This window comes from Equus asinus, unplaced genomic scaffold, assembly GCF_041296235.1.
Source record: "Equus asinus isolate D_3611 breed Donkey unplaced genomic scaffold, EquAss-T2T_v2 contig_118, whole genome shotgun sequence".
Classification (NCBI taxonomy): Eukaryota; Metazoa; Chordata; class Mammalia; order Perissodactyla; family Equidae; genus Equus; species Equus asinus.
In genome coordinates this window covers 1-11,824 of record NW_027224759.1, presented here as the reverse complement: position 1 = coordinate 11,824, position 11,824 = coordinate 1, and the positions used below count along the sequence as shown (strand labels likewise).

Sequence of the window (11,824 nt, the reverse complement as noted above, 5' to 3'; positions counted from 1 at the left end):
AGCAGTCCGATGGACAGCGTGGTGCTTTTCCCAGCAGGCAGGCAGGTGAGAGTCACCCCTCTAGAAGGTTTCCAAGCCCCGTTCCATTCTCAGAGGCAGCTCCTTTGGCCATCAAGGAGGCAGGCGATGGGGGTGGGGGTGGGGATGGGGATGGGGCAGGGGCCTCTGTCCCTCTGTCGCGGTAGAAATGATTGGGAAAGGAGGGACGATGGGCGTAGGTCGACCATCCTGGGCGGTGGTGCTTTGGGAGCTTTTTCTAGAAGAAGGAGCGAACGGCGTTCCCTGGGAAGGGAGGAAACCAGAGGAGGTCCCCCTCAGACCGACCTGGCACGAGAAGGACACACACTCTCTCTCTCTCTCTCTCTCTCTCCCTTTTCTTCCTGACTTGAAATCAGGAGACAAAACTCCCCTGCCAAAGGGGCCCTCCCAAAACGGGGAGTGAGGAAGACCTCCTTCTCTTCACGGCTGAAGTTCTCCCTGCCTTTCCTGGACGGGAAGGATAGCACCTACGCCCGCTGCCGTCGGTGACTTTTAGTCCCCCTGGAGAGGAAGAAATTCTTTCCCGTGGCCGAACCCTGGCGGTTCGTTCGTGCTGCAGAGGACGTGACCCTCTCTGACACACCCAGGAACCTCCTCGCTCCGGGTCGAGGAGAGGGAGTTCTGTTCTGTGGTTTAGAATGGTGCTTAAAAAGGGATGTCGCTTACAAAGGGTCCTCGTCCCCCTTCCTAAACCTAAACGGACGGCTCGGCTCGGAGGCGTGAGATACGTTTCGCATCCTCCTCGTCGTCTTCACTCAAAGTTTTATTGGAGTTTGGAAGATTTTATTTTTTGTCTTTCCTTTTTCTCCCCAAAGCCCCCCGGTACGTAGTTGTGTGTTCTTCGCGGTGGGTCCTTCTAGCGGTGGTATGTGGGACGCCGCCTCAGCGTGGTTTGATGAGCAGTGCCGTGTCCGCGCCCGGGATCCGAACGAACCGATGAAACACTGGGCTGCCTGCAGCGGAGCGCGCGAACTTAACCACTCGGCCACGGGGCCAGCCCCTTACTGGATTTTCAAAACAACTCCGGGGGCCGGCCCGGTGGCGCGGCGGTGAAGTTCGCACGTTCTGCTCCGCCGGCCCCGGGTTCGCCGGTCCGGATCCCGGGCACAGGACCCGGCACCGCTTGGCGAGCCACGCTGTGGCAGGCGTCCCACCTGGAAAGTAGAGGGGGATGGGCACGGATGTCAGCTCAGGGCCAGTCTTCCTCGGCCGACAGAGGAGGATTGGTGGCAGATGTTCGCTCAGGGCTCATCTTCCTCAAAAATAAAATAATAAATCGATTCGATAAAATGTCAAATAACACAACCGCGGGATCACGCTTAGAGTCACCCTTGGCCCGATGATGCCACTCCCCACCCCCCCCACCCCCCTGCCCCCCACCATTTGGAGGTGCCGTCAGTGGGATTCGTTCCTGTTTGTCCATCTTTCTTCCTCTTTTTTTTTTTTTTTTTAAAGACTGGCACCCGAGCTCATTGCCAATCTTTTCTTTTCTTTTTATTCCTCCTCCTTCTTCTTCTTCTCCCCAGAGCACCCCAGTACCTAGTTCTATATTCTCTTTGAGGGTCCCTCTGGTTCTGCCGTGTGGGACGCCACCTCAGCGTGGTTTGATGAGCGGTGCCGTGTCCGAGCCCAGGATCCGAACCTTCCAAGCCCCGGGCCGCTGAAGCGGAGCGTGCAAACTCAACTGCTCGGCCACGGGGTCAGCCCCTTCCTTCCTTCCTTCCTTCCTTCCTAAGGAGGAGGAGGCAGGCACTGTGTGAAGTCGCCAGTGAGTCTGTGGAAAGAGACGGAGGATTTCCCATGGGAAGCCGGGGCGGGGGACACGGACCGATGTCGTGCGAACTTGAAGGTGAAAGATCAAAAAACCCACACACGCCTAGAGCGGCGGGTTGCCCGTTAGGAGTTTGCTTGCCGGGCCCATAACGCAGGGCTCATCGATGAGCCAAACCGTCCGTGATCCTCAAGCAGTCTAGTAGGGTTAGAGAAAGGAGGGGGGCACTCTTTCTGCCCCAGATGAGGCGAGTTTCTCAGACAGCCACCCTGCCCCAACATCTTCCCTCCCTGCCTCCCGGCCCTTGGTGGACTGCGGCCTAAGGGTGGGGGAATTGAAGAAAGCCGTTCAATGGGAAAAAGCCCGAGGCCATGGGAGAGAGCTTCCTGCACTTGAATGAAGCCCTGACGCCAGGCCCATCGGAATGAATGGGCCTGACCTCCCCTCCCCCCTCCCCCCTCCCCCCTCCCAGGCTGGCGACTCGGCAGTGGAAGGCTAGGGGTTTCTTCCGAAATGGTGAACCGGCCCCCTTGTCCACAGGAAAACCACACACGGGTACAGCCTAGGCCGGATCTCAGGCCAAGTCGTCAGGGTGGCAAGATGATGGCGGATGAGAGGAAACTTGTTCTGGGACCGCACCGCCCCCCCCCCCATCGCCTCTCTGGCTGAGAAGAGGGCTGGGGAGCGGTGAGGGTCAGGGGGAGAGTGGGGGCGGGGCCGGGACAGGGACCACCGGGCAGTAGGACGGGAGTAGCCCTGAGGCCTGCCTGCCTGCTTCCTTCCCTGCCGGCGCAGGGCTGAGAGAGGCACGGGGCACGCTGGCTCCTGCCCCTTCACTCATTCGGGAAGCCTCCTGTTGTTGCTCCTGAGGTGCCGGCTGCGGTGACAGACAGAGCAAAACTCCTCTCTCTGTCTATTTCTTCAAAGGCCCGAGTCTGAGCTACGACAGATTCCCCTGTGGCTCAACCCGCAACCTCCCATCCTGCCAGACCAGACCCCTTGTCTAAAAACCTCCACTGGAGGAGCTCTTCCACCTGACTCGGAAAGGAAACACCAGCCCCGCCTCAGCCTCACACCCACCACCACCACCACCACCCGCCCCCCCCCCGCCCCACTCTCCTCCGGACCCAGATACCTAACAGAGGGAACAAAAATCCAAAAATCCTGCTGCTCTCCTTCTACCACCTCCACTTCAGAAGAGTCAGTCTCCCCCGAACACCTCAGACTCTGTGACTTCCCGCGGCCTCCCTTTCCCCGTCCCCATTCTCTCCCCGGACGGGCCCCATCTTACACTTGAACGACAGCTCCACCGCTCGGGGCAGCTGGACACGATGTCCCAAAGTGGCCCGGACGGTAGCCTGGTCGATTCCAAAGGACCCACGCACGCAGTCGGCCATAAACGTGGTGTGGAGATCGTGGACGTTTGCGGGCCTCTGATCAAATCACTGCTCCGGGGACCCCGGCGTCTAGGACCCGTCTTCTCCGTGTTCTTCACACCGTTGCTCCTGGGCCGGTTATTCTCTTCCCTCTCACTGACCTTAACGTTTTGTCTCTGCCATTGAATTTTGACTGTGCGAATGTGACTTGCCGCTGTAGGGCTGCGTGGATCTCTCAGGCATCCTGCTGTGCCGTGCGGGGGGGGGGGGGGAATCCTTGGTGGGTGGGTCGATAGACGTCCCTTTGGTTGTGCCCTGGAGGGGAGAGACAGAGGGGACGACTCAATCCACCACGAACGCTGATGTCGCTCCGATAAACCTGTAGCGGTGATTCTAGTTTATGGCCCGTGTCCTGAAAATAACTTCCCGAAGGGCCAGCCCGGCGGCACAGCGGTTAAGTTCGCACGTTCCGTTTTGTCAGCCAGGGGTTCGCAGGTTCGGATCCAGGGTGCGGACGTGGCGCCGCTTGGCGAGCCACGCTGTGGTCAGCGTCCCGCCTATCAAGGGGAGGGGGATGGGCACGGATGTTAGCTCGGGATCACTCTCCCGGGGCAAAAAGAGGAGAATTGGCAGCAGGTGTCAGCTCGGGGCTCGTCTTCCTCGAAAAATAAATTAATTAAATTAATAAAAACAACTTCCCAAACCTCTCTGATAACTTGAAGCTTTGAAGTTTTGCGAGGTGAAATCAGGTGATAAAAAAGTCCACGGACAGGGGCGGCCCCGTGGCCGAGTGGTTAAGTTCACAAGCTCCCCTTCGGCGGCCCAGGGTTTTGCCGGTTCAGATCCCGGGCACGGCACGGACACGGCACCGCTCGTCGGGCCGTGTGGAGGCGGCGTCCCACATGCCACAACTGGAAGGGCCCTCAACTAAGATAGACAACTATGTCATGGGGGGGATTGGGGGAGAAAAATCGGGAGGGGGGAAAAAAAAAACAAAAACGGAAGATTGGCAACAGGCGTTAGCTCTGTGAGGGCCGATCTTCCTCACCCAAAAACTAAAGTGAGATGAAATCAAATAAAGCGAAGGAAAAGATAAACCTATGAAATCCCATGTTTCTAAAAGTGGCCAAGTGTTTAGACATTGGCCAAGCGACGGAATGCTCATGGGAAGGACAGTTCCTAATTGCTGGCTTCTTAGTTTTCACCAAAATTAAGGTTCGTGAGGGTTAAAAAATCTACTTAACAAATGCGATGAAAGCCACTAGGCCGGCCCGGTGGCGCGCTGGTTAAGTGTGCCTGTTCCGCTTCGCCGGCCCGGGGTTCGCCAGTTCGGATCCCGGGGGTGGACGTGGCACCGCTGGGCGAGCCACGTGGTGGTAGGCGTCCCACATATGAAATAGAGGAAGATGGGCACGGAGGTGAGCTCAGGGCCAGCCTTCCTCGGCAAAAAGAGGAGGATTGGCAGCAGTTAGCTCAGGGCTCATCGTCCTCAAAACAAAACAAAACAAAACAAAAAGCCACTAAAAGTGAATATGGGAAACATCTTTGTGTTCAAGGAAAGTGAGATGGCTGCCTTCAGGCAAGAGGGCCTAAAAAGTAAAGATCGTTTTGTCTGTGAAAAGGTGATCAAAGTTTCACGGGGAAAATAATCTGAGAAAAAGGCCTGTTCGTGGTCAAGTGGCCTAAAATTGGAACGAGTGGACAGATAGAAATGGCGAGCGATAGGATCTATGGGAGTCTATGAGGAAGCCATTGGGTGTCGGCCTAATTCGGCCTGACAGTGTTTTTCGAAAAGGGCCTGACGTGGCCGTCGAGCACGCATCGCATCGTAGATCCGCTTTACACATTTCCTACGGCAAGAACCAATGCCCTTAAGGGAAAGGAGCAGCTTCCCCGTGCTCGGGCCTTTCCTTAAGGAGAGGCATCTTTCCTTAGGCTAGGAGCGGATGGTTGCGCTCACCTTTGACCATCCGGCTCCCCTGTGACCACCCAGGCCCAGACAACAGACCTGCCACCCAGCAGTGTCTGTCGATCGCTGTGCCGACAGAGCAGTCTCGCGACTATCATCCAAGGGACCTTTCGATCCTATGTGAAACGTCCTCTCTGGGGGTCTAGAAGCACTCTGTACACCCCACTTCCCGGGCACCCTCTCTTCCTTCGGGAAGAAAGGCCCCGGGCCACAGTCCTCACATTTTAGCTCAGAATAAACGCACCCCGATTTTCACGGATAGATTGGTTCCGGATTATTTCCGTCGACAGAATGGAATCAAGTCAATGAGTTTCAAGATCGGAGGGAAGCTGATGCAAAATCAGAATTTGTTTTTCTCACTCCCGAAAGGATACTTTTCTCTAACTTCTAGTCTCCTCCTGATAAAGACATTGGAAAAGGTTTCTCTTGACCTCTGAGGGAATCGACACCAAAGACAGAGATCCTCCATTTTGTCAGAATGATTTCCTAGGCCTCCAATGGAGGAGGCCTCCCTCGGACGGGAGCTCAGCTTTTGTTTTGCAACAGTTTTCCTCTCTCTGCTTGCCTTTAACATCTCCTTTCCCGTTCTTCTTTTTTGGAAGGGAAATACGTGCACCGCTGGGGAAAAAAAAAAAAAAAAGAATTTTCTAAATGACCAAAGAAGATCTACGACTGTTGTTATTTTGGTTTCACGGAGCAGTTCCACGTCCACATTTACTCCATTTTAAACACCCACACACACTCACAGCACGGCGCTGTGAGGATGTCCCGGGGAACTCGATTTGTGGAGGGAATGGCTGTGAGGTCTCTGCCCCCCAACCCCCACCATTTGGGTGCTTCTGCTTGTTGATGAGGACGGGAAGCCCTGCTGAAATCCATATTCTTATCACCACACGTGCATCTGCACCCATGCTCCCCCCCGTGTGTCGTCTTTGGGCTTTGCTGTGGCCCCGTGCGGAGGGAGACCTGTTTTGTGTTGTAAACTTTTCCGCGGCCAAGCGGCTCGGTCCTTTCCTCTACGACTTGTGGGCTCTGTCTGTCCGTCTGCCTTAGAGAGACCCTCTGGGCCGGAAGTGACAGGCTGCACACAATTCCTGACAGACTGCGGACAATTCCTCCGTCGTCACGGTCCTTCTCTGATGACGTGCATGGTTTCGGTTTGACAGCGACCCCCACCCCCCACCCCGCCGTGATTTTCTAAGTCCTCCCGGGAGCCCGGGAAGTGCTCGGGCCGCTCCGGGAAGCGGGGGCCGGCAGCCCCGGCCTGCCCCGTGGCATCTCCGGGGACTTTTCCACCTCTGTCCGCGTCAGCCAGCCGGCAGCCCCGCGCCCGGCCCGGCCCAGAAGTCACGTGGGGAGTCTGTCCCCTTCCTGGCAAGCCCACCCACCCCACCCCCCTCCCCGCCGATTTTCCAACACCTCCTTCTGCGCCCAGGGTTGCCCTGTGCTGCCTGGGAGCTCCGAGGTGGACACCCTGGGGCCTCACGTGGTGACCTCCCGCCCGCCCCAAGCGGGCCCAGAGAGAAAGAGAGAGAGAGAGAGAGACAGAGAGAGACAGAGACAGAGACAGAGACAGAGAGAGACAGAGACAGAGACAGAGACAGAGACAGAGACAGAGAGAGACCTGACCCGGCGGTGGGCTCAGGCTGTGCACTCTCGCTGGCTGGTGACCCGGTTCCCTCCCGCTGACCCCTCCGCGCCGGTCGTTGGGCGCCATCTGGCGGCCGCTTTTACAGAGTGGCCCTCCTCCGGAGCCCCGGCGACATGAGCAAGGGATGGGACTCGCAGGACGTCTGTGTGGTTTCCAGTGTGGGGCTGTGTGGAACAGAGCTGCTAAGAACATTCATGCCCCGGATTCTGTGTGAATGAACAGGAACGTGGCCGCAGCCCCCACCCCGCCCCCCGCCCCAGCCCCCGGGAGTGGTGGGAGTGGTGCCCTCCAGACCACCCTCGGGTTGGATGCCTCCCTCCCTGGAAGGACTCACGGGACTCCACAAAAGCTGACTTCCTGGAGGTCCAGCGGAGACCCCCAAGGCCCAAGGCCCCCCCCCCCCACCCACCCACCACAGATCACTGTGGAAGCCTTAATGACCCAAGGCTCCAGCTACATACAGACGCTCTTAGGAGGCAAGATACACCAAAGGCTTATGTAGGTTGCCACTTTCGGTGGTTGTTTCCGCGGCGTGTCAGTTTTGGAACCCGCCACGCCCTTTTTCACAGAGGCCATACCGTTTCCCTTCACCACCAGTGAGGCGTGAGTGACTGACTTGGCTTCTCCGCGACCTGACTAGCAGTTTGATCCTGTTCCGGTATTTGGAAGAAGGCAGTCTCACCCATGTGTCCCCACAATGTCTCCCTCTAATTTTCTCACTTGCTTTTCCAGGGAACAGCTCACATCTTTTCATGCGCTTATCGGTCATCCATGCGTACCTCCTCCACCCCAGGTGAAAGTGCCTGCTCTGTCTATTGGTCTTCCATTCTTTTTGTATTTTTCAGTGTTGATTTCCCCCGGGTCTCCACTCCATTGTGGGTTTTGTTTTTTGTTTTTTGTTTTTTGTTTTTTTTTTTTGCTTAAAGATTGTCACCTGAGCTAGGCACTGTTGCGCTGCTTCCTCAGTTTCAGAGGGTACCTTTTTCAGGGTTGCTTTTTGACCGGGTCTCCTCGCCATTGTATTTTTTTATTTTATTTTTTTTGCTTAAAGATTGCCACCTGAGCTAGCCTCTGTTGCCCATCTTCTTCGGTTTCAGAGGGTAGATTTCTCAGTGTTGCTTTTTCGCCAGCTCTCCACGCCCTTGCGTCTTTTTTTTTTCTGCTTGAAGGCTGCAACCTGAGCTAGCTTCTTTTGCCCATGTTCGTCAGTTTCAGAGGGTGGATTTCTCCGTGTTGCTTTTTCCCCAGGTCTCCACACCCTTGTGTGTTTCTTTGGCTTAACGATTGCCACCTGAGGTAGCCTCTGTTGCCCATCTTCGTCCGTTTCAGAGGGTGGATTTCTCAGTGTTGCCTTTTCCCCAGCTCCCCACGCCCTTGTGTGTTTCTTTTGCTTAAAGATTGTCACCTGAGCTAGGCACTGTTGCCCTGCTTCCTCAGTTTCAGAGGGTACCTTTTTCAGGGTTGCTTTTTGACCGGGTCTCCTCGCCATTGTATTTTTTTATTTTATTCTTTTTGCTTAAAGATTGCCACCTGAGCTAGCCTCTGTTGCGCTTCTTTCTCAGTTCTAGAGGGTAGATTTCTCCGTGTTGCTTTTTCCCCAGGTCTCCACGCACTTCCTTTTATTTTTCCTTAAAAATTGCCACCTGAGCTAGCCTCTGTTGTCCATCTTCGTCGGTTTCAGAGGGTAGATTTCTCACTGTTGCTTTTTTGCCAGGTCTGCACGCCCTTGTGTTTTTCTTCTGCTTAAAGGTTGCAACCTGAGCTAGCTTCTTTTGCCCATGTTCCTCAGTTTCAGAGGGTGGATTTCTCCGTGTTGCTTTTTCCCCAGGCCTCCACGCCCTTGTGTGTTTCTTTTGCTTAACGATTGCCACCTGAGCTAGCCTCTGTTGCCCATCTTCGTCCTTTTCAGAGGGTGGATTTCTCAGTGTTGCCTTTTCCCCAGCTCCCCACGCCCTTGTGTGTTTCTTTTGCTTAAAGATTGCCACCTGAAGCCAGCCTCTCTTGCCCATCTTCCTCAGTTTCAGAGGGTAGATATTTCAGGGTTGCTTTTTCCCCAGGGCTCCACGCCTTTGTGCTTTGTTTTTGCTTAAGGATTGCCACCTGAGGTAGCCTCTCTTGCCCATCTTCCTCAGTTTCAGAGGGTGGATTTCTCCGTGTTGCTGTTTCCCCAGGTCTCCACGCCCTTGTGTGTTTCTTTTGCTTAAAGATTGCCACCTGAGCTAGCCTCTGTTGCCCATCTTCGTCCGTTTCAGAGGCTGGATTTCTCAGTGTTGCCTTTTCGCCAGCTCCCCACGCCCTTGTGTGTTTCTTTTGCTTAAAGATTGTCACCTGAGCTAGGCACTGTTGCCCTGCTTCCTCAGTTTCAGAGGGTACCTTTTTCAGGGTTGCTTTTTGACCGGGTCTCCTCGCCATTGTATTTTTTTATTTTATTTTTTTTGCTTAAAGATTGCCACCTGAGCTAGCCTCTGTTGCGCTTCTTTCTCAGTTCTAGAGGGTAGATTTCTCCGTGTTGCTTTTTCCCCAGGTCTCCACGCACTTCCTTTTATTTTTCCTTAAAAATTGCCACCTGAGCTAGCCTCTGTTGTCCATCTTCGTCGGTTTCAGAGGGTAGATTTCTCACTGTTGCTTTTTTGCCAGGTCTGCACGCCCTTGTGTTTTTCTTCTGCTTAAAGGTTGCAACCTGAGCTAGCTTCTTTTGCCCATGTTCCTCAGTTTCAGAGGGTGGATTTCTCCGTGTTGCTTTTTCCCCAGGCCTCCACGCCCTTGTGTGTTTCTTTTGCTTAACGATTGCCACCTGAGGTAGCCTCTGTTGCCCATCTTCGTCCGTTTCAGAGGGTGGATTTCTCAGTGTTGCCTTTTCCCCAGCTCCCCACGCCCTTGTGTGTTTCTTTTGCTTAAAGATTGCCACCTGAAGCCAGCCTCTCTTGCCCATCTTCCTCAGTTTCAGAGGGTAGATATTTCAGGGTTGCTTTTTCCCCAGGTCCCCACGCCTTTGTGTTTTGTTTTTGCTTAACGATTGCCACCTGAGCTAGCCTCTCTTGCCCATGTTCCTCAGTTTCAGAGGGTAGATATTTCAGGGTTGCTTTGTCCCCAGGGCTCCACGCCTTTGTGCTTTGTTTTTGCTTAAGGATTGCCACCTGAGGTAGCCTCTCTTGCCCATCTTCCTCAGTTTCAGAGGGTGGATTTCTCCGTGTTGCTTTTTCCCCAGGTCTCCACGCCCCTGTGTGTTTCTTTTGCTTAAAGATTGCCACCTGAGCTAGCCTCTGTTGCCCATCTTCGTCCGTTTCAGAGGCTGGATTTCTCAGTGTTGCCTTTTCGCCAGCTCCCCACGCCCTTGTGTGTTTCTTTTGCTTAAAGATTGTCACCTGAGCTAGGCACTGTTGCCCTGCTTCCTCAGTTTCAGAGGGTACCTTTTTCAGGGTTGCTTTTTCACCGGGTCTCCTCGCCATTGTATTTTTTTATCTTATTTTTTTTGCTTAAAGATTGCCACCTGAGCTAGCCTCTGTTGCGCTTCTTTCTCAGTTCTAGAGGGTAGATTTCTCCGTGTTGCTTTTTCCCCAGGTCTCCACGCACTTCCTTTTATTTTTCCTTAAAAATTGCCACCTGAGCTAGCCTCTGTTGTCCATCTTCGTCGGTTTCAGAGGGTAGATTTCTCACTGTTGCTTTTTTGCCAGGTCTGCACGCCCTTGTGTTTTTCTTCTGCTTAAAGGTTGCAACCTGAGCTAGCTTCTTTTGCCCATGTCCCTCAGTTTCAGAGGGTGGATTTCTCCGTGTTGCTTTTTCCCCAGGCCTCCACGCCCTTGTGTGTTTCTTTTGCTTAACGATTGCCACCTGAGGTAGCCTCTGTTGCCCATCTTCGTCCGTTTCAGAGGGTGGATTTCTCAGTGTTGCCTTTTCCCCAGCTCCCCACGCCCTTGTGTGTTTCTTTTGCTTAAAGATTGCCACCTGAAGCCAGCCTCTCTTGCCCATCTTCCTCAGTTTCAGAGGGTAGATATTTCAGGGTTGCTTTTTCCCCAGGTCTCCACGCCTTTGTGTTTTGTTTTTGCTTAACGATTGCCACCTGAGCTAGCCTCTCTTGCCCATGTTCCTCAGTTTCAGAGGGTAGATATTTCAGGGTTGCTTTGTCCCCAGGGCTCCACGCCTTTGTGCTTTGTTTTTGCTTAAGGATTGCCACCTGAGGTAGCCTCTCTTGCCCATCTTCCTCAGTTTCAGAGGGTGGATTTCTCCGTGTTGCTTTTTCCCCAGGTCTCCACGCCCTTGTGTGTTTCTTTTGCTTAAAGATTGCCACCTGAGCTAGCCTCTGTTGCCCATCTTCGTCCGTTTCAGAGGCTGGATTTCTCAGTGTTGCCTTTTCGCCAGCTCCCCACGCCCTTGTGTGTTTCTTTTGCTTAAAGATTGTCACCTGAGCTAGGCACTGTTGCCCTGCTTCCTCAGTTTCAGAGGGTACCTTTTTCAGGGTTGCTTTTAACGGGTCTCCTCGCCATTGTATTTTTTTATCTTATTTTTTTTGCTTAAAGATTGCCACCTGAGCTAGCCTCTGTTGCCCATCTTCGTCCGTTTCAGAGGCTGGATTTCTCAGTGTTGCCTTTTCGCCAGCTCCCCACGCCCTTGTGTGTTTCTTTTGCTTAAAGATTGTCACCTGAGCTAGGCACTGTTGCCCTGCTTCCTCAGTTTCAGAGGGTACCTTTTTCAGGGTTGCTTTTTGACCGGGTCTCCTCGCCATTGTTTTTTTTTATTTTATTTTTTTTGCTTAAAGATTGCCACCTGAGCTAGCCTCTGTTGCGCTTCTTTCTCAGTTCTAGAGGGTAGATTTCTCCGTGTTGCTTTTTCCCCAGGTCTCCACGCACTTCCTTTTATTTTTCCTTAAAAATTGCCACCTGAGCTAGCCTCTGTTGTCCATCTTCGTCGGTTCAGAGGGTAGATTTCTCACTGTTGCTTTTTTGCCAGGTCTGCACGCCCTTGTGTTTTTTTTCTGCTTAAAGGTTGCAACCTGAGCTAGCTTCTTTATGCCCATGTTC

The 11,824-nt window shown here is 53.8% G+C and overlaps 1 long non-coding RNA gene across 2 annotated transcripts; it reads right to left on the bottom strand.

The window, feature by feature from the left end:
- Window positions 1-786: 786 nt before the first annotated feature.
- On the bottom strand, window positions 787-4,493 carry LOC139042967 (uncharacterized). Of its 2 annotated transcripts, none has more exons than XR_011500064.1 (3): window positions 3,102-4,493; window positions 1,579-1,813; window positions 787-1,291 (listed from the first exon to the last, which is right to left on the bottom strand). It is a non-coding gene; the product is annotated as an uncharacterized lncRNA (long non-coding RNA). The 2 variants fall into 2 exon arrangements; XR_011500063.1 differs by having other exon boundaries at window positions 808-1,295; window positions 3,102-3,442.
- Between the last annotated feature and the right edge of the window lie 7,331 nt (window positions 4,494-11,824).